This window comes from Rhinatrema bivittatum, chromosome 5, assembly GCF_901001135.1.
Source record: "Rhinatrema bivittatum chromosome 5, aRhiBiv1.1, whole genome shotgun sequence".
Lineage (NCBI taxonomy): Eukaryota > Metazoa > Chordata > Amphibia > Gymnophiona > Rhinatrematidae > Rhinatrema > Rhinatrema bivittatum.
Window position 1 is genome coordinate 126,654,314 of NC_042619.1, and position 22,403 is coordinate 126,676,716.

Genomic DNA, 22,403 nt, shown 5'->3' on the forward strand with positions numbered 1-22,403 from the left:
TAATTAAAAGTATATGAAAAAATGTTCCACTTGTGGAATGTTGGTAACTAAAAGGTTAATTTGGGTTGCTCTTCCCTATATGCATCACTCTGCACTTGCTCGCATTAAATGTCATCTGCCATTTGGTTGCCCAGTCTCCCAGTCTTGCAAAGCCCTCCTGCAATTTTTCACAATCCTCTTGTGATTTAGCAACTTTGCATAATTTTGCATCATCAGCAAATTTGATCAACTCACTTGTTGCTCCTATCTCTAGGGCATTTATGTTAAAAAGCAGTGGTCCCAGTACAGATCCCTGGAGCCCTCCACTATTTACTTTTCTCCATAGAGAAAATTGATCATTTAGCCATACTCTCGGTTTTCTATCTTTTAACCAGTTCTCAATCCACAACAGGACATATTGCCTCCTTTCCCATGACTTTTAAATTTCCTTAAGAGTCTCTCATGAGGCATTGTCAAACACTTTCTGAAAATCCAAATGTACTCTATCAACTGGCTCATCTTTATTCACATGTTTATTCATGCCTTCAAAAAAATGTAGCAAACTGATGATGCAAGACTTGCCTTGGATAAATCCATGTTGCCTTTGTCCCATTAACTATGTCTATTTATTGATTCAATAATTTTGTTTTTTAGAATAGTTTCATCCATTTATCCTGGCAATGACGTCAAACTCGCCGGTCTCCCAATTATCTGTGTCATCTCTCACATATGTTATAACTTTTTTTGTAATGTGCTCCATATAAACTCCCACACTTCATTCCATTTATCTCCATTTTCCTGCTCCTTGACCCTTGCGTGCACTGATTTATTTATCCCCACAATGCCAACTATTCACCCAGTCACATACAGCTTTTCATCCATCTCCCTAATCCATCAACTCCCAATTCTTTAAACATATTTCTTTGTCTCTGTTTTTCTCAATCTATAATTTAATCTCTTCCCCTTCATTCTCTCTTTTATATCGTTCTGTCTCACCCTGCTAGTTCTTCCTCTTCCTTCCCCTTCTCCATTGTCTCTCTTCCACTCCCTCCTCCTTCTGTTTTTCACATTGTTTTTCACTCTTCCCACCAACTTGCTCTATATCTGCCTTCATTTCTTCATCTTTCAGAATAATCGAAACTATAAATAGAGCCACTTGATTTTTTTTAACATTTGTTGAAATGTTTTCTAGAGGCAAAACATTTTGTTTTCCTATGAATAAGGGCCTGACTTACTAAGCTTTTTTTTTCCCCCATAAACAGAGAATGGGAAAAAAAAGTCTTGGAAATGAGGCTGTAAGAGCAGAAGTCATAACACTTAAATATAATTTTTATAAACTAACGTGACTTACAATATTATTCTGAAAACACCTCCTCTCCCCCTCCACCCCCCTTGATCTTTATGATACACTTCCGGAAAAGATACAAAGAATGATTATTTATTTGTTATTCTGTACCACTGTTTTCGCCATTAACTGTACAGATGCACTACATATTTCAAAGCTGTTAATATGGTAGTTAATGGAAATGTAATAGACCGATCTACTTTTTAAAATATCAGATCTAGCAGAGTTGGAAAAGACATTAATGAAATTTTAATGAGAAATAAGCTAGCAGTAATTTTAGAAATAATGATTATTTTCATCCTGATTGCAGCTGGAATAACTTTGTCACCGCTGTGATATGCTTGCAAGGTATTTATTAAAATGATGAATAGGGTACTGTAGGCTTCAGCAATGCATTTTGTACAAAAAAATATATTATTTTCTTTATAAATGTGCTAACTGTCTGCCAGATCAAATGTATTGCTCAAAGGAAGCATGTTTTTATGGGTTTTGGTCTGCTGTGAAATTATATTTTTGCTGCTAAATCTAAATGGCATGCCAGCACAATCAAGGAAACATTTTGTACTGCATAAATTACATGAAATTCAGTTTGAAAAGAATCAGACATTTGTATCCTTTCTCTTAGTATGCACAGAGAAAAAAAAAGAGGACCAGATTATAAAAATAATGTACACATGTTACCGAAGGAGTCTATGCCCCTCTGCTCTGGGTCCATTACCAGAGTGAATTTTTATTGTGTATATACTGTATGCTACTGGCAGAACAGGAAAAACCATGCATATATCCAAAATGTTTCACTAAGCAATAGTCCAATGATTCTCAACTTGGAGGTGATGGACATAGGGGAAAGTGCATGAAATGGTCAGTACTGCCCTGGTGCCAGCAATACAAGAAGCAGCCCGGCATCTGCTTCTTCCTGCTTGCCCACATGACCTCCAAAGCAGAAAGGAGTCAGGAGCAAGCAGAACTTTCCTCCTCCTCACTCTCCTTATGAAGGAATGAGGAAGGAATCACCTGACACCTGGCACACCACCACCACCACCAAATGAAAGGGAAGCCAGAAAGGTTAACCCCCCCAGTCCCACACGCCCCGCAGTCAGTGAAGGCAAAAAAATACCAGAGAGATAATCTACCTGTCCCACTGCCACTGAAAGAGAGAGAGACTTGAGAGGTAATCTACCTAACCCACCACCACCCAAGGAGTGAGGAGCCAGAGAGGTAATTCTCCAAAAGAGAAAGGAGTAAGACAAAAAAAGGAGGAAAGCCACTACTTCTGAAGAAGAGAGGCAGAGAAGTGTTCTACATTCGTACATTTTGTATCAGCAGACTGCACTCCCCAGGTTGGTTCTGGAAGGTTGATGGTGGCCAGTCACCATCTATATTACTGTGTGCTTTCTATAATCTGCTGTACACAACAGATATTTAATTTAACTTTCGTCAACCACAGTGCATCTTATGCTGTAGTATTATATGCTATCAGTTGCTTAACATTTTAGTTCAACAAAGAATGTCAATGCCGTAAGTAATATGTCAGTTATACAATTGAACCCTCTATGTTTTATTTGCAATGTACCTGATGCTGTGTTAATACTCACTTTCATGAAATTTAAATTCTTAGCAATAAAATTTATTTTGTTTTGTTGTTGTTGTTGTTTTTAAGGATTCCTATCATTGGGCTAAGAGTAACAACCTGGCCCATATGAGGGGCTAACTCCCTGCCACTGCAAACCCCAAACTGTTTGGATTTTAACCGAACCAAGAGGATTAGAACCTCCCATTAAAGAAAAAAATGAATGGGGAGATGTAGAAGTGGTGAGAGAGTGTTGGAAGGAGAGGGGGGGGGGGAGACCTGGGAAAGGGGACTGAATTCTGGAGGAGAAAGAGAGGAGGAAGATGGAGAGCTGGGGAGAGAGTGCTAGGAGGAAAGAGAAAAGGTAGGTAGCAGAATGGGCTGAGAGAAGAGGGGAGAGATGGCAGGTTTACTTATTTATATTTAAATTGATGAATTGCTTCTCCCAAACCAACTTGAAGTGATTTACAAACATCATCATATAAAATATTAAAAACTGCAAAATACATATTATACAAATACAATTCTCTTAACTCTATGCACCAGCCCTATCTAACCACCTTTACAAGAGATTCAATTTCATATAAAATTATCCTTCCCAGCCCTTAATTATGGAGAAGTCAATATTCAGTGCCACTTAGCTGGATAAGTAAGAACATCACCCAGGAGATCAACAATGGTTCACTGGTCTTCCATGCCTGGCCCTTTGCTGGACTGAGTAGACCAGTTGCCCTCCGAGGAGTAGTCAGAGCTCCCCACTCCAAATGAATCCAAGCTAAAGAAAAATGACTCATCCCTATGTAACCCCCTCTTCAGGGACTTCCTGGGATACAGGGTACACTGTTGTCCCTGGGGACACTTTTATTCCAACTCTCTCCTGTCTGACACCAAGAAATCCACTTGCCCCAGTGTGCTGGGGTTCTTTCCAGTGGAGAAGAGGATTTAACCTCCAGGACCATAGGCTCCCAGAGGTGGGTACCAACAAACCATCACTCAGTCACTCAGCTGTTTCTCTTCCAACTATACTCACACTTGGGATATCCTTGCTTTAGGGCATCTGGTTTTCTTAAAGAAGATGCTGGAAACTCTGTTGGGCTGTTCCAAAATAAATTTACTGCAACCAAAAATACTTCAAGTCCAATTAATAACAAAAATTATCCAACTGATCTTCCCACAAAAATTAAATAGTCCAAAACTACTTATTTTCTTATTTCTATCAGCTGAGTCAGTGTCCCTTGGGTGGCAAACACTAGGGAAAAATCTACACTCCAAAGTGATAGAGTGTGTACTCTTAGTGGGGACTGGGATCTCCTATCTCTTTCTCCATTAGTTCTTAGACCTCTGGTGTTAGAAGTCCCAATGATCAAAAATCCAATGTATGTTTTCTCTCTCGATGGCTAATGTTATGTTTCAAATCTCTTTTATTGAATTAAGAACAGTAACGCGTGCACCCATAAATGCATGAATCGGCACACGAGCAGCATAATCTTAAGAGGCAACTCGAGTAAATGATATTCCACACATATTTCCGCTAGGGCTTTAGCAACTTTTATGTGTGTATGCAGGTGGATTTTAAAACATGATCGAGCAAAGGAAAAACCAGTTTTTCCAATTAGTCCACCAGTTTGTCCAGTTGATAATGAGGTCTTCAAGACCCCTCTAGTTCTTCATCATGCAAGCCCCCCACTTGACCCTGAACCTTCACTCTGTTCCGAAATACCCAAAACCCGAGATCTCTAGACTTGCTCCTCATCAGGACCTGCAGTAAAGTTATGCAGATAAAACATGGATGCGCGCCATGGTCAGCTTTTTTAAAATTTGGAGTTAAGTGCCTAAGTCTTAGCCCCGCCCTGGAACGTCCATGCCCCACCCCTTTCCCACCCCCTTATTCTTGACGCGAGCATGGATATGTGCATGCATACTTTGCAACTTCTTAAAATTCGTGTTGCTCATGCACAGCCCATATACACATGTATTTGGCCATTTTTGCTCGAGCAACGACTGGTGGCCAAAAATATCCTAACCAAAACAAAACAGGCACAAAACTTCTGAAAGCTCCGAATTCCTTCTCTCTTCTTTGTCAGGTCACTGCTACCCCTCCTTAACTGGGTTGAAGGAATCACAGTACCTTATCCTGACTTTCCACAGGCAGGGGTTAAAGGTTTTCTGGGTAGAACCAGGATCCAAAAACAAAAGTCTTCTGAAAAACAAAGAGTTCTCTCAAAAGACTCCTCTTCCACTCTCACAAAACCCTCCTTTCCAGACCTGGGGGGCGGGTGCTGGCCAGGATAAGGCAAAGGCTATCGGTGCCATTTTAATTACTGGCAGCCGATGGCCCGAGTGCAGGAGATCGCTCCCGGACCCCCGCTGGACCACCAGGGGCTTTTGGCAAGTCTTGGGGGACCCTCCTGACCCCCACAAGACTTGCCAAAAGTCCAGCGTGGGTCCGGGAGCGACCTCCTGCACTCGGACTGTCAGCTTCCAGTATTCAAAATGGCGCCGATAGCCTTTGCCCTTACTATGTCACAGGGGCTACCGGTGCCATTGGTCAGCCCCTGTCACATGGTAGGAGCACAAGATGGCGCCAGCCATCCAGTGCTCCTACCATGTGACAGGGTCCGGCCAATGGCACGGATACCCTGTCACATGGTAAGGGCAAAGGGCCATCGACGCCATTTTGATTAGTGGCAGCTGATGGCCCGGGAGCGGGAGAATGGCCCGGAGCAGGAGATCGCTCCTGGGACCCCCACTGGACCACCAGGTACCTGTAAAAAGTTTTTTGGGGGGTCAGGAGGGTGGGGGAAACTAAGGGGTTAGTTTTAAAGGGTTGGGGTGGGTTTTTTGTTTATCAGCTCGGGCGCAGCCGATAAACAAAACCGCGATCGGGCCCGATACAAAAAAACCCACATGTGAATCGGAACTGGAATCTGAACCGATTCCGGTTCCGATTCACATCTCTAATAATTACACTGGAGAAAGTACAGAGAAGGGCAACCAAAATGATAAAGGGCATGGAACGGCTCCCCTATGAGGAAAGGCTAAAGACGTTAGGGCTGTTCAGTTTGGAGAAGAGACGACTGAGGGGGGATATGATAAAGGTCTACAAAATCATGAAAGGACTTGAACAGGCTAATATAAAATGGTTATTTACTCTCTCAGATAATAGAAAGATTAGGGGGCATTCCATGAATTTAGCAAATAGCTCATTTAACACAAATCTAAGAAAATTCTTTTTCACTCAGGGCATAGTTAAGCTCTGGAATTCATTGCCAGAGGATCTGGTTATGGCAGTTAGTGTAACTGGGTTTAAAAAAGGTTTGGATACATTCCTAGAGGAAAAATCCATAAACTGCTATTAATTAATAAGCAATAGTAGCTTGAGATCTGTTTAATGTTTAGGTACTTGCCAGGTACTTGTAACTTGGATTGGCCACTGACCCAGTACAGCATATCTTATGTTCTTATGTTATCACTGGTATCTGGATACAATGGATTAATGGCATTATTTATTTTCTTACTTAACTCACAATAAAAGAAATGAACAAAATCTGCAATGAGGATGCATCGTCTTGATAGGACACAGTCGCTAAGGCTGAAGGCTGGTGAAAGAAATTTGACTTCATGAGGTCTCTGAGATGGGATGGAAATATTCAAAGCATTTTTACCTACTGATCTTCCTACCAACTTCACAGTTAAGTGTCAGTCACAGTAAAAAGAAGAACATCTTATCCTGCTGCCAGCACTAAGAATGAGAAAAGAAAAGCCCCTGAAATCAAAGTGTAAGGACCTTTTTCCTCATTTAAGCTAAATTCATACAGTGCACCTTTCTATATTCAGAGCATGTTTGCTTAGCCAGCAGGTGGTATCTCAGGACCCTGGAAGAAGTCTAGAGACTTCTCTAGTAAAGTGGGGAAAAATAGGAATTGCAGTGATGGAAGGATACCTGAAGAATCTGATCCCATAGCCCCTATTCTGTGCATGACCCTTTTCACTCTTTGCCAGTCTAAGCAGTGTGATTGGCAACTGGAGAGGTTGCCTGCATTCCAGTGGACAAAGCTTACCAGTAACCGGGACCACACTTCTATGAGATCTATACGCAGACTCTACTTAGGAAACTGTATCCTTTACCAAGCTATGATCGTGCTCCAATAGAAGAGGAGTGAAAACCCACATGCCTTGAGGTGGCTGCCAGAAAGCAGTAAACTGCTGGATTTAACTGCTTGGACCAGAATGTGCTGGAATCTTTTGTGTCCTGGTGCCAGAAGTCCAAACTATGCACTAAATCCACTAGGAAATTTGCACCTGTAGCACAGAAGAGCAGGAGAAAGAAGAGTGGAAAAACTGTTCAACACTACCAGGCATTGTTGGATGTACATACATTGTTTTCTATGAATTTCTGCAACATTTTCTACCTCTAAATAAAATGAAAGTGGTTGGGAACACCAAAATTCTGTGTGGAATACCATATGTGTCGACAAGGCGTAGAGTCAAGTGTCTCCCCTTCCAACAGGATTGAAATCAACATCTCCATGACTTAACTTGTAAGGACCCATGTGTCTGTTCTTAGGATTTAAACTAATCACCAACTACACAAATACATAATGTAATCAGAGTTGAGGGGTTGTTTTTGTTTTGTTTTGTTTTTTTACTTTTGTTTACTCCTGGGGGAATTCTGTGCTACTGCAGAGCGCAGAATTCCCTTCCTGTGCAGAATTTCCATTTCCTGAGCAGAAATTCCAGTTTCTGTGTAGAATTTGGAGCAGGCCCTGGGGTGTCAAGAGTGGACCCGTTCCCACTGCAGCGAAGATGGAGCAGGCCCCTGCGTGCCATATCACAGCAAAGAGAGAGAAGGCACTGGCTTGCCACAAGCAGAGCACATCCTGCTCACGGCGAAGATGGTGCAGGTCCCAGTGTGCCAAGAGTAGAGCCCATCTCACTCACAGCAAAGATGGAGGTGCAAGTCCTGGCATGCCGTGAACGGAGCAGACCCAGTTGAGAGTGAATCTGTGTGTAGAGGTGTGAGAGACTGTGAGACTGTGTGTAGGGGTATGTGTGTGTATGTGTGTGTGTACCAGAGAGTGGAAGTCTTTGTGAGGAGATTATGAAGGAATGTATATATGTGTGAGAGATTGGGAGATGGTGTGCATGAAAAAGAGAATGTGTATGTGAGGGAGTGAGGGTGCATGTTTGTGAGAAAAGGAGCCTGTGTGAAGGGATGTGTGTATGTGAGTATGAGAGAGAGAGAGAGAGAGAAGCCTGTGTGCAGGGGTGTGTATATGTGAGAGAGAGAAGGAAAGCTAATGTGGAGGGGCATGTGAGAGAGAGAGAGAGAGAGAGATAGGTAGCCTTTGTGAGGGTGTATGTATGAGAGAAAAAGGGAGCCTGTGTGAGGCTGAGTATGTGTGTAAGAGAGAGGGAGCCTGTGTGTATGAGGGAAAGGGACAGAGGGAGTCTGTGCGAAGGGTAGTACTGAGAAAGGGGTAAAATTCTGGGAGTGGAGATAGAGTGGAAGGGGTTGAGCCTAGTGGGGAAGGAGAGAGATAGTGGAGGGTGGAGGAGTTGAGGAGCCTGAGAAGGCAAAGTGAAAGGAGACTGGCCAGGGCAGTAGGAAGAGAGGGACATTCTTACTGTTATGTAGCGGCCTCGAAGGCCTTGCATTCTGTTGAGAGGCCTTGAAAGGCCTTGCATTCTGTTACGTGGGGGTGTTTTTGTGTGCCCTTGGGCTTCAGCCCGACCCCAGACGGATCCAGGACCGAACCGAGGGTTGACGCCATGTTCCAGCATGGCTGACAGTCTTACCCTCTGCCAGGCCTGCAAGCTCCCAAGGCCAACAACATGATGATGTTGGAATGTGAATGGTCCTCCGACCACTCCGAGCCCTTTCGGACCTGCTGCTTGGATCAGCATGGAGCAGCAGGCCTGGCCTGAGGACGAGGGCAGACGGGCCTTGACATGAAGACATGACACCAAGGCTGATGCAGATGGCATCAGAGACGAGGGCTGGCACAGGATATGACACCAAGGTAGTTGAAGACATGACACCAAGGCTGATGCGAAGATATCACGGACCAATGGTCGATGCGACGGCATCCCGGATCAGAGTCGATGTGACGACATCAGGAAAAAGACGTTGACATGATACCAAGACTGATGCAACGGCATCCAGGACGAGACGAGGAACTTGACGAAGTCCAGACGAGACGAGAGATTGGGCGGAAGGACATTGGCACTGTCTCTCAGGGCACCCTACACAGTCCACCCGCGGGACTGGTAGTGGACCACCCTGTCCCACTGCATGCCCTACACAGCCCGAGGAGGCTGGTCACGGACCACGCTGAGAACGGGACGAGCGCAGGGAAGAATCCAGTCTAGGTGGGACTCCGACTACGAAGCCAGATGTCATCCGGAGGTCCACAAAGGCTGGCAGGACATGACGGCTCAGGAGCACAGGAACAAATTCCACCTGTAGGTAACTCCACGCTCAGGAAAGACGTCATCCGAGAGAGCACGGCCTGACAGGACCAGAAGGCTCAGGAGTGCCGAAGCGAACACCAAGAAGGGCAGGACACCAGGAGGTGAAACACCAGGAGACGAAACACCAGGACACCTGGACGAGGACCTCTGGCACAAAGACTTGACTTGACATGATGAGACGAAATGAAGAGGAGCTCCATGAAGAAGACCTGACGGAGCTCTGGCAGGCAGAAGCCTCCAGAGTGAAGTAACTCCGATGCAAGGCGAAGACTGAAGTGATGGAGCAGCCCTTTATAGGGCTGGAGCAGGAAGTCCAATCAAAGGTGGGGCCAGCAACACTTCCTGTGGCTGGCCCTTTAAATTCTGAAGAGAGATGCACGCCGACGCCTAAGGGAAGCAGCAGGAGCTGTGCAGGACCGTGGACAGCGGCCTGCATGGCGTTGACATCACGTAAGAGCAGGGCTGGGCCTGAAGGCAGGCCACGATGACAGCAGCGGCTTCAGCCGCTGCAGGAGGCCCCGGGAGCAGCACCAGCCGCTAATCGAGCCCGGGGATGCAGCCTCCATGCCGCGAAGATGCTGAAGGTGTCGACGGCGGCTTCCAGCTGCGAAGAGGACAGAAGTCCGCGGCTTCGGCCGCGGTGAAGAGGGCACAAGAAGGGCAAGCCCCGGGTTGCAGGAGCAACTCGGAGCCGCGAGGGAAGGCCCGACTTCGGTGGCATCCGTGCTGCATCGGGCAAGCAGCGTGGGAGGTGAGTGGAGCCTGCTCACGGGGATTAGCTCCGCAGGCAGGGTTCATAACACTTACAATGTAATTCTAGGGAAATTCTGCTCAAAATATTTAAAACTCTGCATCTTTAAGTAATAATCTTTTTTCTGAATTACATTTTAAATTAATTACTTAAAGATTGGCATGTATATTGTGTTATTTTGACCAATATAAATCATGCAAAAATTTCAATTTTTATGCACAGAATTTTAAAATTTTGTATCCGGGTTTCGGACCCCGGCTGAACGACCTCCTGCAGTCGATCTCCTGCCGGCGCCATTTTCCGTACGGAAAACGATTCACGGCAGGAGATCGCTCCCGGACCCCCGCTGGACCCCCAGGGACTTTTGGCCAGCTTGGGGGGGCCTCCTGACCCCCACAAGACTTGCCAAAAGTCCAGCGGGGGTCCGGAACGACCTCCTGCAGTCGAATCGTGTTGGTCTATGGCCGCCGCCATTTTGCGCCGCCATTTTGCAAAATGGCGGCGCAGAATGGCGCCGGCTGAAGACAACACGATTCAATTGCAGGAGGCCATTCCGGACCGCCGCTGGACCCCCAGGTAATTTAAGGCATTTGGGGGGGGGTTTGGGATGGTGGGGGATTTAATTTAAAGGGTCGGGGGTGGGTTTTAGGGTGTTTTAGTGTGCCGGTTTTCCTGCCCTCCCCCTTCCCCCGATTTACGATTTTTTGACGATAAATCGGGGGAATTGGTATTGTATCGTGGCCCTAACGATTTTTGATGATTTAAAATATATCGGACGATATTTTAAATTGTCAAAAAACGATTCACATCCCTAAAAGAGAGATCATGAGTTGATCAAGCACAGAATTACTGTTCTCCTTAAGAGAGTTGGTCCCCTTAAAATAGTACTCAGACACCTAGGAGCCAATATTGAGCTGCTATCTGGCTGAACAAACTAGCCAAATAAGCTTATCTGGTTAACGTTTCCAAGATATTCAGAAACATGACCATACTGCTGAATATACTCAGTTCTCTGATACTTTATCCTGATAAAATAGCTGCCCTAGACTTATCCACCTAACAGGGTGATGCATCAAGCCATGCTAGGGCTATAACGCACATTAAACAACTTATATTGTGCGATATACACTGTATAATCATAAAATACAGCCCTATTGTGGTGATATCGTGTGATATTCGTTATAATTTACATATTTTTGCCTAGGTTCCCACCCCTATGCCAATGAGCTGCTTTGCATGGGATTTGCAGCATGAATTTTGCAAATCCAAAGCAGCTCATGCATATGTAATCCTATGTAAATAAATTAACGCAACCGACTTAGAAAGTTTTCAGCCACGTTAATTCAGCTACAGCTCCCGAGAAAACATTAACCTAATGCTGGAGCATTGAGACCCTAATGCAGGCCCTGATGCTTCCCCGTTAGATTTAAAAAGGCCAAGAATGAAAGGGAAATTCAGCAAAAATAGTAAATAAGTGTGCGGAGGTCAAAGCTGACTCGAGGCGACCTCAACAAACAAACCCACAAAACAAAAGTGCAAGATTCATGCTACAACAGATCCCTCCCCAACCCCATTAGAAAGTTAAGACATGTAGCCTTAAGGTTCCCCACTCAACCCCTTTTTCAAACAGGTTAGGGCCATCATTGCACAGTAAAAGGCAAAGCCACATTTTTTTGCCTCATGGAGTTTTGCCATAAGACAAAACAACAAACGGTACAGCCATGATGTTTTCTGGGGGGCTACAGCCACTTCCCCCCTTGCAATAATGGGACCCCCCACGAAAAAACATTGTAGCTTGTTGCATCCAGGCCTAAGTTAGATAAGGATGAATATTGGCACTTATCTGGCTAACTGGGTGATTCATCAAAGCACGTTAGGGCCGGAATGCGCATTAAATGGCTCTGTGTGTATATCGCATGCTCTACGAGATATTTTGTATGTCCTCACCCAGATACCCTCCACTTATTACCATGACCTTCTTTGCATGCAATTTTCATACATGAATAATGCATAAGCATGCAAAGAAGTCATAGCTAGTCAATTCTACGGTAATATTTAATCGTGGCCGACCGAGAATGTGGTCAGCTACAATAAAATAACTACACCTCCCTGTCTTGCAGGTCCCGAGGCTCCTGCTACACATTTAAAGCAGCAGGAAAAAGATGGGAATAATAAAAATAAAAACAACTTGTGGCCAAATGGTGAGGTTGGATGTGGGGGATTGCTGACCCTCATTTCAATCTGGGACTGCCACGCGGCAGCGGCCCTCCCCGGCCCCTCCAATGAGCATGCCCCCTCCCCCATTCTCCCCGATGATTAATCTCCCTAGCCCCCCCCCCCCGATGAGTAAGCCCCCTCATCTCCCTGCCCTCCAGCCCCCTAGAATGAGCAAGTACCCTTCTCCTGCCCTGCCCCCCCCAAAGATCCACGGACTTTACCCCAGTCACATGGCTGGGGCAAGGTGAAGTTGAAGCAATTTTGGAAAATGGTGCCAACTGGGACGGGTACAAGGGCGCAGTCATCCCTGACGCAGTATCCATTACAAGGTAAGGGATGTCTCTGGGAGAGGGCAGGGGGGTGGGGGAGGGTGGATTGCTACAAGGGGTGGTCCTCCACTGTGACCCTGAGTTGAAAAGGGGGTCAGCAATGACTCCAGTTCAACCTCCCCGTTTGAGCACGGGTAATCTTTAGGGCGGCCAGAGGCACTTTAAGATGATGGCAGTCCTGTGATATTAGAGCCACCATCCTGTTAAAGGGACACTTGCTGCGTTTTCTGTCACGGTGTTTGAACGCGACACAAAAGAACTCGCCATGAAGCTGCGATGTGTTTTGGGGGGAGGGGCCCCACTATCTCGGCAACAGCCCCCTGCGATAGTGGAATGTCTCTTGCGAAGACACATTGCAATTTGATGAATCGAGGGGTAAGTTAGTCAGAAAAGTAGCTCTGTTCTGGAATGCCCCCGTCCTGCTCCTCACTTATCTGTCTGTTTAGCTAAACGAACAGCTGGCTATGCAGCAGCAACTGAGTGTAGCCAAATGTTCAGACAGTGCCTCTTAACCGGATAAGCTGGAACATAACTGGCTAAGTGGCACTGAATATCAACCTCATAGTAAGTGCTGTAATGGACCATAGTGCTATACCTGTTCTGTGGTAAAATACAAGATGTTGATTTGCAGTGCTAGTGATCCAAAGCCAGAAACCTGCAGCATACATGCTATAAAAATTATATTTAAAATACATTTAGAAAAGCATATCATTTTAAAGTGCTGGGAGCTCTTAATGATTGCATATTAATATTAGGAAGCTGAGACTTGTCATTTAGCTTGTCCTTAGTCCAGACTATAGTGGTTGCCTAAGTCCTAGACAACTCTGCACTATTTAAACCCAGAATCGCTGCGCTGTTTCTTCACTGACCTGATGAAGAGAGAGGGTAAAGCTCATCACAGATGCATTAAGTGAGTGCAAAAAATAAAAAGGTTTTGCCTCCAACTTGTTTGTTGACCCTTAATTCTACGTACCTTTCCAAACTACATATCATAGCCACAGTTTTCGCTAAATTCAAACTGGGAGAAACTATCAAAGCGATTTACCTGGATAGAAAGGCCTGTCTGAAATGTGCCCTACTCTGCCGGGCTATCAGTCCATGTGAGCTTCCCTGGCGCACAAACTTTTATCCACATTAAAAAGAGGCGATTACAGAGGGTAGCGGTTGTTTAAGTCAAGGGGGAAAAAAGCGCAGGTATATTTCACATTCAAACACAAATGCATTACTTTGACTCCCCGGTAGGCCGAGCTGCGCAATCAGCAGGAATAAAGAACACAGGAAGCTTTTAGCGTGTAATGCTTTGCGGCCACCTAATTTTCATGAGGGGGAAGAGCGCCAGTGGTTTGCCTTTCAAAACTGGATTCCATGAAGGCGAGCCGTTCAAAAAATCATCCCCATCATTTTTTTATTTACAGCAGCTATGACATGAACAAGCTCTTTATTTTGTTGAAATGCCCACCCTGAATTCAGTTTACAAATAAAAGAAACAAACAGCAATTTTTAGGTTTTTCACACTGTTAGTAATATTTATGTTAATGACTTTTGAAAACAATAATTTCAATTACTGATCATTGGAAAAATGCCTCAAAAAAGAAAAACCTACTTGATCAATTCCCTATTCCTAAGAGATTATTGTGATTATATTTTATTACTCTTTTTAAGGGAATGAAATGACTGAAAACCATGTGCTCTGATTGCACGTACTGATGAGTCCTGGAAGCATGCCTGTAAACAAATAGACAGGGGACCTAAATCAAAAATTAATCTGCCTTCCTGGTCTTTCATTATTGCTAAAATAAAGTGTCAAAATACCTGTCAGCTCTGACAAACGACTGATGCTGGCCCTTAATGCCGCTGTCAGTTTTAGTCATGTTAAATAGATCAGTGGCCAAATGATACACTTTTTCTCAAAAAAAATGAGCTTTCCCTCCCCTCCCTTACAAAATTGCCTCATAACCAGTAATGTCAAGAACTGAACCATCAACATCTCAACCATTTAAGATCTCGCCATGGACTCTGGAATGTCAGAGCTTTATTTCCCATGTGCATAAACATGCCTCAGCCCTCTATGGCTTCCTATAAAATGCCATCTCTCGTTTTAACAAATTATATATGGCAATAAGATCCTCTTGCATGTAGATACTGATTATTTAGGAAACCATGTAAAGCCCTTGCATGCCATTTTGACCTTGTGGATATAAGTATAAAACAAGCCAGATATTTCTGAGGTAAGAGGTTTTGCACTTTATCTGCTGACGTACACTATGTTACTACATTAACAAAGTCCCGCATAAATAAGACAAATAAAACATCAGGTACTATAAAGTGTAAATAGTTATTTTAACTCTTGCAGGTTCTAATGTATCAATCAGGTATTTTGTTACACTTGCGATCATGATACTCCTCTTAATGGAATCTTTCTACAAACAGGATCTGAAAGAAATGTCTACAAGGAAAAACAGATCTAATCATTAGGGCACTATGTTACTGTATTAAACTGGGGGTGCAATAATCACAAAGATGGAAGGGGAACAGATAGAGCTCAAGTCACCCAAATTCTTTTGATTGTATCCAGGGCAAATACAACAAAACAACTGAACAGCAACTTCTATAAAAGCTGATATTCGGCACTTAGATTGTAAGCCCTCTGGGGATAAAGAAATACCTACAGTACCTGAATGTAAACCAATGTGATATCTCAGATTGAATGTCAGTATATATATAAAAATAATAATAATAATAATAATAATAATAATAAGTGTTTAGCAAAAGCAAAAACCCTCACATATTTTGCACAGCCCCCAAACAGATATTTGGAGCACAAAAGAGTTGTCACAACAAATGCTTCATTATGCCTTTCCCCCCACTCACACAGATATGCCTGTACTTATTCTCCCAAATACATAGGGATGAATTCACCTCTTATGAGCCCTAGGCACAAGGGTGAGGGGCGATAAGAGGGGTCACCCTTTCAAACAGCATAAGTGATGGAGGATTTGTCCCTCAAAAGCTGAGGAAGTGATCCCCCTCGTAAACTGTGATGCTGGGGGGAAAGGGGGACTCTTCAAAGATGAGACAAAATCAATGGGCAGCTCTTCCTTTTTCCCCTGCATGATTCTCTTTCCCCTCAAATCTGCCTATTAAAAAGGCACACAGCACCCTCTAGACAAAGGGCATCCCTAGTCAGGTACCCACTCTTTCTAATGGAAAATCCGGTCCTGCAAATATATATGAATATTTTATTCACCTACAGCAAACCTCAGACCCGAATAATACATTTACTTCTACTTGAGACAGAAGCAACTCTGAAAAGATTATGGTCACACCAATGCAGCTCTCATTACGAGGGACATTTTCAGAGGTAAGTAAGTATTTACATGGGTAAAATGGTCTGACTGGAAATTGCCCTCCTCAGATGCAGCTCAAACTATGTGTGGCTTCTATAGCACATGCACTTTAGCTGCATTAAAATAAGAAGCATTCCTAGGGCCGTGTGTAGGTTAGGGTAGGAAAACACTGCTCAGACATTTTATTTTCAAATGCATGTGTGCTATTTTGCACGCATACACCCCACCCTACCTCCTGCACAAATCAGCAATGGGCCTGCATCACCAGTAGAAAGGAGCAGGAGATGGCGCAGCATCAGCAGGGCCTAACCAAAGCCCCGTGAAACCCTACCAGACTCCCTAGGCTAGGTTTATTAGACAGCAAACGTACCTCTTTACCTCGGTCTTCCCAAAAAACACCATTCACCCACTCCAATTAATTCAAAACAGCGCAGCCCGTATATTAACTAACACCCCCCCCCCCCCCCCACCCGTCGTGAACACATTACCCCTATTCTTCAATACTTACATTGGTTACCGGTTTACTCGCACCTTCAATAGAAAATGTTGTCCATTATTCACCTCTTAATTTACAACCTATCCACTGTAATGCCCTGTTCTGAACTAAGACTATATAAAGCATCGCAGCAATTACCTTCACTAGACCTACCATCAAAATAGCAAGATTTGACTTAACCCGAAGATGAGCCTTTTCAGTAGCCAGCCCAACATGGTGGAATGTATTACCTGGACACATTCGACTTATCTCCACCACAAAAGAATTTTAAAAAGCTCTTAGAACGTTTTTATGTTCTACTGCCTTCAACAGTACCAAACCGTTTTAATCCCCTCGACCCTACTCAACTGGAGCACCCTAATCTCCTACCCCTTTTCTTACCCAAATCCTATTACTTACATTACTTTACTTTTAAATTGTTTCCTGTTTTCTTTTTACTTTATTTTAAATGGAACTCTGTATCTTTTATTTTTATCTGCTAACATTGTAAACCACTTAGTTCACATTTGTTTGTATAAGAGGTAGATAAAAATCTTTAAATAAAAAAATAAATAGACTTAGGGCCTCATTTTCCAATATCGCATGTGATACCAAAAAGGGGTGTTACCTTATGCTAATAAGCATGTGTATTGCGATAACAGCTATGCAACATGCTCTTAGTGCAAGTAACCCAATTTGGGCTACATTGTGGTTCATGAACAGCCTGTTTCAGGAGAGAGAGGGAGAGAGAGAGACAGGTATTTGTATCCCTATGGGAGGCCCACCTAGTAACTCGAGGTGGGGATTAGTTTGTTGTTGCCCAGGTAGAGTGTCCATCAAGCTAGGTTGAGAGAACATTGCCCAAATCTCATCTTGGAGTGAGTTTCCTCACTCCGAAGGCCATCAAATCTTCACAAGAGACCACTGTTCTGTTCGTACGTCTCATGTTGAATGTGAAAGTGGCCCCCAACCCCCTACACTCATACCTAATCCCCACCTCGAGTTACTAGGTGGGCCTCCCATAGGGATACAAATACCTGTCTAGGGAGGAGGCACTATAGCAAGTCTCTCTCTCTCTCTTTTTTTTTATTTACTTACATACATGTAAGGAGATAGCATAACATCCATATGCTAATCTGAAGAAATCAGAAAATACAGAACAATAAATCATTTTAGTTGCTAAATATTAAATAGTGGTGCATTACTTCTGCTTCACTTTTTTGAAGGGGTTAATAAACATGTAGATAAAGGTGAACCAGTAGATGTAGTGTATTTGGATTTTCAGAAGGCATTTGACAAATTTCCTCATGAGAAGCTTCTAAGGAAACTAAAAAGTCATGGGATAGGTGATGATTTCCTTTCATGGATTACAAACTGGTTAAAAGACAGGAAACAGTGAATAGGATTAAATGGACAATTTTCTCAGTGGAGGCAGGTGGGCAGTGGAATGCCTCAGGGATTTGTACTGGGACCCATGCTTTTCAATATATTTATAAATGATCTGGAAAGGAATATGACAAGTGAGGTAATCAAATTTGCAGATCATACAAAATTATTCAGAGTTGTTAAATCACAAGCAGATTGTGATAAATTGCAGGAGGACCTTGTGAGACTAGAAAATTGGGCATCCAAATGGCAGATGAAATTTAATGTGGATATGCACAAGGTGATGCATATAGGGAAAAATAACCCTTGCTATAGTTATACGATGTTAAGTTCCATAGTAGGAGCTACCACCTAAGAAAGAGATCTAAGCATCATGGTGGATAACACATTGAAATCATCAGCTCAGTGTGCTGCGACAGTCCAAAAAGGAAACAGAATGTTAGGAATTAATAGGAAGGAAATGGTGAATAAAACAGAAAATGTCATAATGCCTCTGTATCGCTCCATGGTGTGACAGCACCTTGAATACTGTGTACAATTCTGGTCGCTGCATCTCAAAAAATATATAGTTGAGATGGAGAAGGTATAGAGAAGGGTAACCAAAATAATAAAGGGGATGGAACAGCTCCCCTATGAGGAAAGACTAAAGAGGTTCGGACTGTTCAGCTTGAAGAAGAGACAGCTGAGGGGGGAATATAATAGAGATATTTAAAATCATGAGATATTTAAAATCATAAGAGGTCTAGAATGGTCTAGAATGGGTAAATGTGAATCGGTTATTTATCTTTCAGATAATAGAAGGACTAGGGGGCACTCTATGAAGTTAGCTTGTAGGACGTTTAAATCTAATCGGAGAAAGTCCTTTTTCACTCAACGCACAATTAAACTCTGGAATTTGTTGCCAAGGGATGTAGTTACTGCAGTTAGTGTAGCTGGGTTTAAAAAAGGTTTGGATAAGTTCTTGGAGGAGAAGTCCATTACCTGCTATTAATCAAGTTGACTTAGAAAATAGCCACTGCTATAACCAGCATCAGTAGCATGGGATAGACTTAGTTTTTGGGTACTTGTGAGGTAATTATAGCCTGGATTGGCCACTGTTGGAAACAGGATGCTGGGCTTCATGGACCCTTGGTCTGACCCAGTATGGCATGTTCTTATGTTCTTATGTAATTAATATACAGTTGTTAATTGGAGCTTTGCACTTTTGGGTGGTCTTACTCACAACATGATGTTTTTCCATTTTTTACTATATCTATGTCTATATTTATATCTAATATCTCTCTCTCTCTCTCTCTAAGTATATTTATTTATTTATTTACTTCTTTATTTATACAGGGAGTGCTGGGGTGCACCTGAGGAATGGGGAAAAGAGTGTGCTTGGGACCAGACAAAAAGAAGGAAAACAAATGCCAGGGGTCGGGCAGAGGAGGGTGGATGGTAATGCTGGCTTCAAACTGTAGAGAGGGACTGTAAACAGGGGCTTTCAGAGAATTTTAACTGTTGTCAGCTAGCCATAATATGTTTGTATGGAATACATCAGCTCTGTACATAATTCACATGTTGAGCACGAAATTTCTTTCTTGTCAGATTTTGTCTACAGAGCATGACGTCTCAGACGTGCCTCCCAATAAGACAAGTAACCTACTTATTTTTTCTGACCTAAATTATACAGGATTATATATCTCCTTGGTCTAATACTTATTGGATGATATGACAGAGCTATCTATAGCTCTATTAAAGTTTGTCTCTTAGCAGAATGAACGTGCAATTCTGCTTCCAGTGAAATTTTTCTGAAATAGCTGCCTTCCTCCTTCCTTCCTCTGCCCCTTACAAATCCCAACTCTTCCAATTTATTTTACTTGTATGGTTGGGAGTTTTGAAACTCCTGCCCTCCCTGCTCTCAGGCGTAACATCTTCAGAGCCTCTGAGCCCCAGGTTCTCACCAAGGAACCTGGGAAGTGTAGTCCAAACCATTGCTTTCTTTGGGTTGTGGTACCTGGGCCTTATATGCGCTCTACTTGGCCGTTTAAGGGAGGTGTCTGTAAGGTACAATGGCTGGAGCATAACCCAGTCCTTCAGCACACTCATAGAATTATGGGGCATGGAAGGCCATATCATTAACCAATACCTCTACTTCTCTGGGATGACAGGTGCCTTTGAGGGACTTCCTGTCCTTCCTATACTTGTTCCTCCACTTGCCAATAGCCAGTGAAGTCTGAGCATCTGTCTACTCTCTAGAAACTAAGTGTTGACTGATGTACTAGCTAGTGACAGCAACCTACTGCTTTTAAGAGGTCTAGGTCCCTAAATTCTGCTTTACTTCCTTAGAGGTAGAATCTTCATTTTCAGGTGCACTGTTATCTTGTGCTTTCATCCTGTAGCAGGTAAAGCTGCGAGATATTAGCAGTCAATGAATGTTCTTTTCTTTTATAAGAAGCAGGTGATGTCCAAATGAAACCTGTATATAAGATGTTTCCTTGTGAGCTGCGTGCTCTTTACCATCTCTTTTAATGTCCTAATTGATTGGTTTCTGCAAGATATCTGGATTGTTTCCATGGCTGTGGGCATAATGATCAAATAAAGATTTTCCTTTCTCAGTTGTTTCTCTTTACTCTAATTACATCTACATTTCTTTTCAAGCCTTCAGTTATCACAGTTATTTTGTTGCAGTCTAGAAGTGTACTCATAGGGTCTATGCTTGTGTATGTTCCACTTTCCCATTGTGTCTGATGGCATTGCACTATATATGTCTAAATCATGTGAAATATAGTTACATGAAAGAGTGGGGTGATTAAGTATGAGTAAACATGTTATCTTTATGCCCTTAGTGACATGATGCAGGAACATGCTCATTTCACTTCTTATGTCCAATTTCAACTGTTGAAGATGTCAGGATAGTAACTCTCTAGAACAGAAAAGGGATAGTAGGGCTAATTCATATTGTACTGAAGCTGCTAATATATTCTCTTATGCAACTCTGAGCTGGTACTGTTACAACTTTTCCAAGATACACAGGGACTCAGAGTAATACTTAACATAGTAAGTGATTATTATGTGTACCACTTTATCAAAAGAAATTAATTGTTGGTCAGCTTTCAAACCTATGGGTTTATCAGTCAGGACAAGAAACTCAAAGAGCTCAATCTGAAAAGGGGAGACAACCAAACCTTATCAATGATTGTGATTCAAACCCCAAACCACAGAATGAATTGTACAAAATGAAATCCTGGCTCACTAGCATGGAGGTTCACAATTCATGGAATACAAATTTTGGCTTAGCCCATCTCTAATATTTAGTATATGCAGTGTCCCACCCACTGTTGTGTGGTATGCAGGGTCATGCTATCAGGGTCCATAGCTAAGGTATGGGCAGCTGCTAGGGATCAGGAAGGATCCTCTTAAAAATTACTGCTGGCATGAATCCAGCCACCAAGAACTGTAAACCAGATTCAGAGTTCTATATAGTATTTGTTTATTGCTACGCGTACCTTAGCAGGACTTACAAGATGCTGGTGCAGAGATCCACAAGCACAGAGGCAACAGTGAACCAGCCAAAAGCATAGGCAGGTATGAGAAAGACAGAGTCCAACCAATTTGTTCTGGCTTCTGCTGGGCCAATCAGAGAATAGCAGATAAGACAGCACAAAAGCATGTTAACAGAGAGATGTCAGCTTAGCTGGAAGGCAATTCCCCCAGAGGCCACATCTAGGGATAGTGAGATCTGAAGCCTAGAGGGCACCAGAATGAGCCCCAGATTTTGTAGTTGATGTTGTGTCCTGTGATGGTGTTGCCTGGGTTAATATGTTGACAGAGCTGGCATTGGTTTCTAGCAGAGTCTAGCTTTTATCACCACCAGGCACCATCTTAGGAGTGTAGATTTTAGTTTGGATTTCTTGAAGATAGGAGCTCTCTTTCTCCAGTTATTTTTTTTTCTAACATATTCTAGAAGGATTATATGTTTTCCTTTGGTAGGTCAGCTGTTTAACCTTAACCTACTTGTAATTGTTCTTGCTCTTTTAATCCAGTTTTTTTGGAGACTTCCCTTGTGAGACTCTGGTATGGACAGTTCACAGAGTATTGGGGCTTCCCTGTGGATAGTGAAATCAAGGGAAGGGAAGATTCCAACAGAGCTCTATCACTCCTCAAGGGGATAGACCTGTTAGTAACCCAATGCAGAGGATCTGTTTTGTGCTATCCCCTCAGTTTTGAGGCAAGGACATTTTTTCACCCTTCCCTTTGCAAAGCTGTCCCCCCCCCCCCCCCCCCCCCCCCTCTTTTTGTAAAAAACTATTTTTGTTTCACATGGAACTCAATGCCCTTGGTATCAGGGAAACAGTTTCCATTCTATTGGGAAGAAGTGTCTTTCACCTAGGAAGAGCCTGAGGAGTGAAAGTGGTTTCATCTAAGATGTGGAATCCTGTCCCTTACTAGATGGAAGGAGCTGAAAGTATTCAAGGACTGTGTTTGCTGCTGACTCGGGAGAGTTACACTTGAGAGGAGAGTGCCCATCTGGTGCTTCATAAGGAGAGT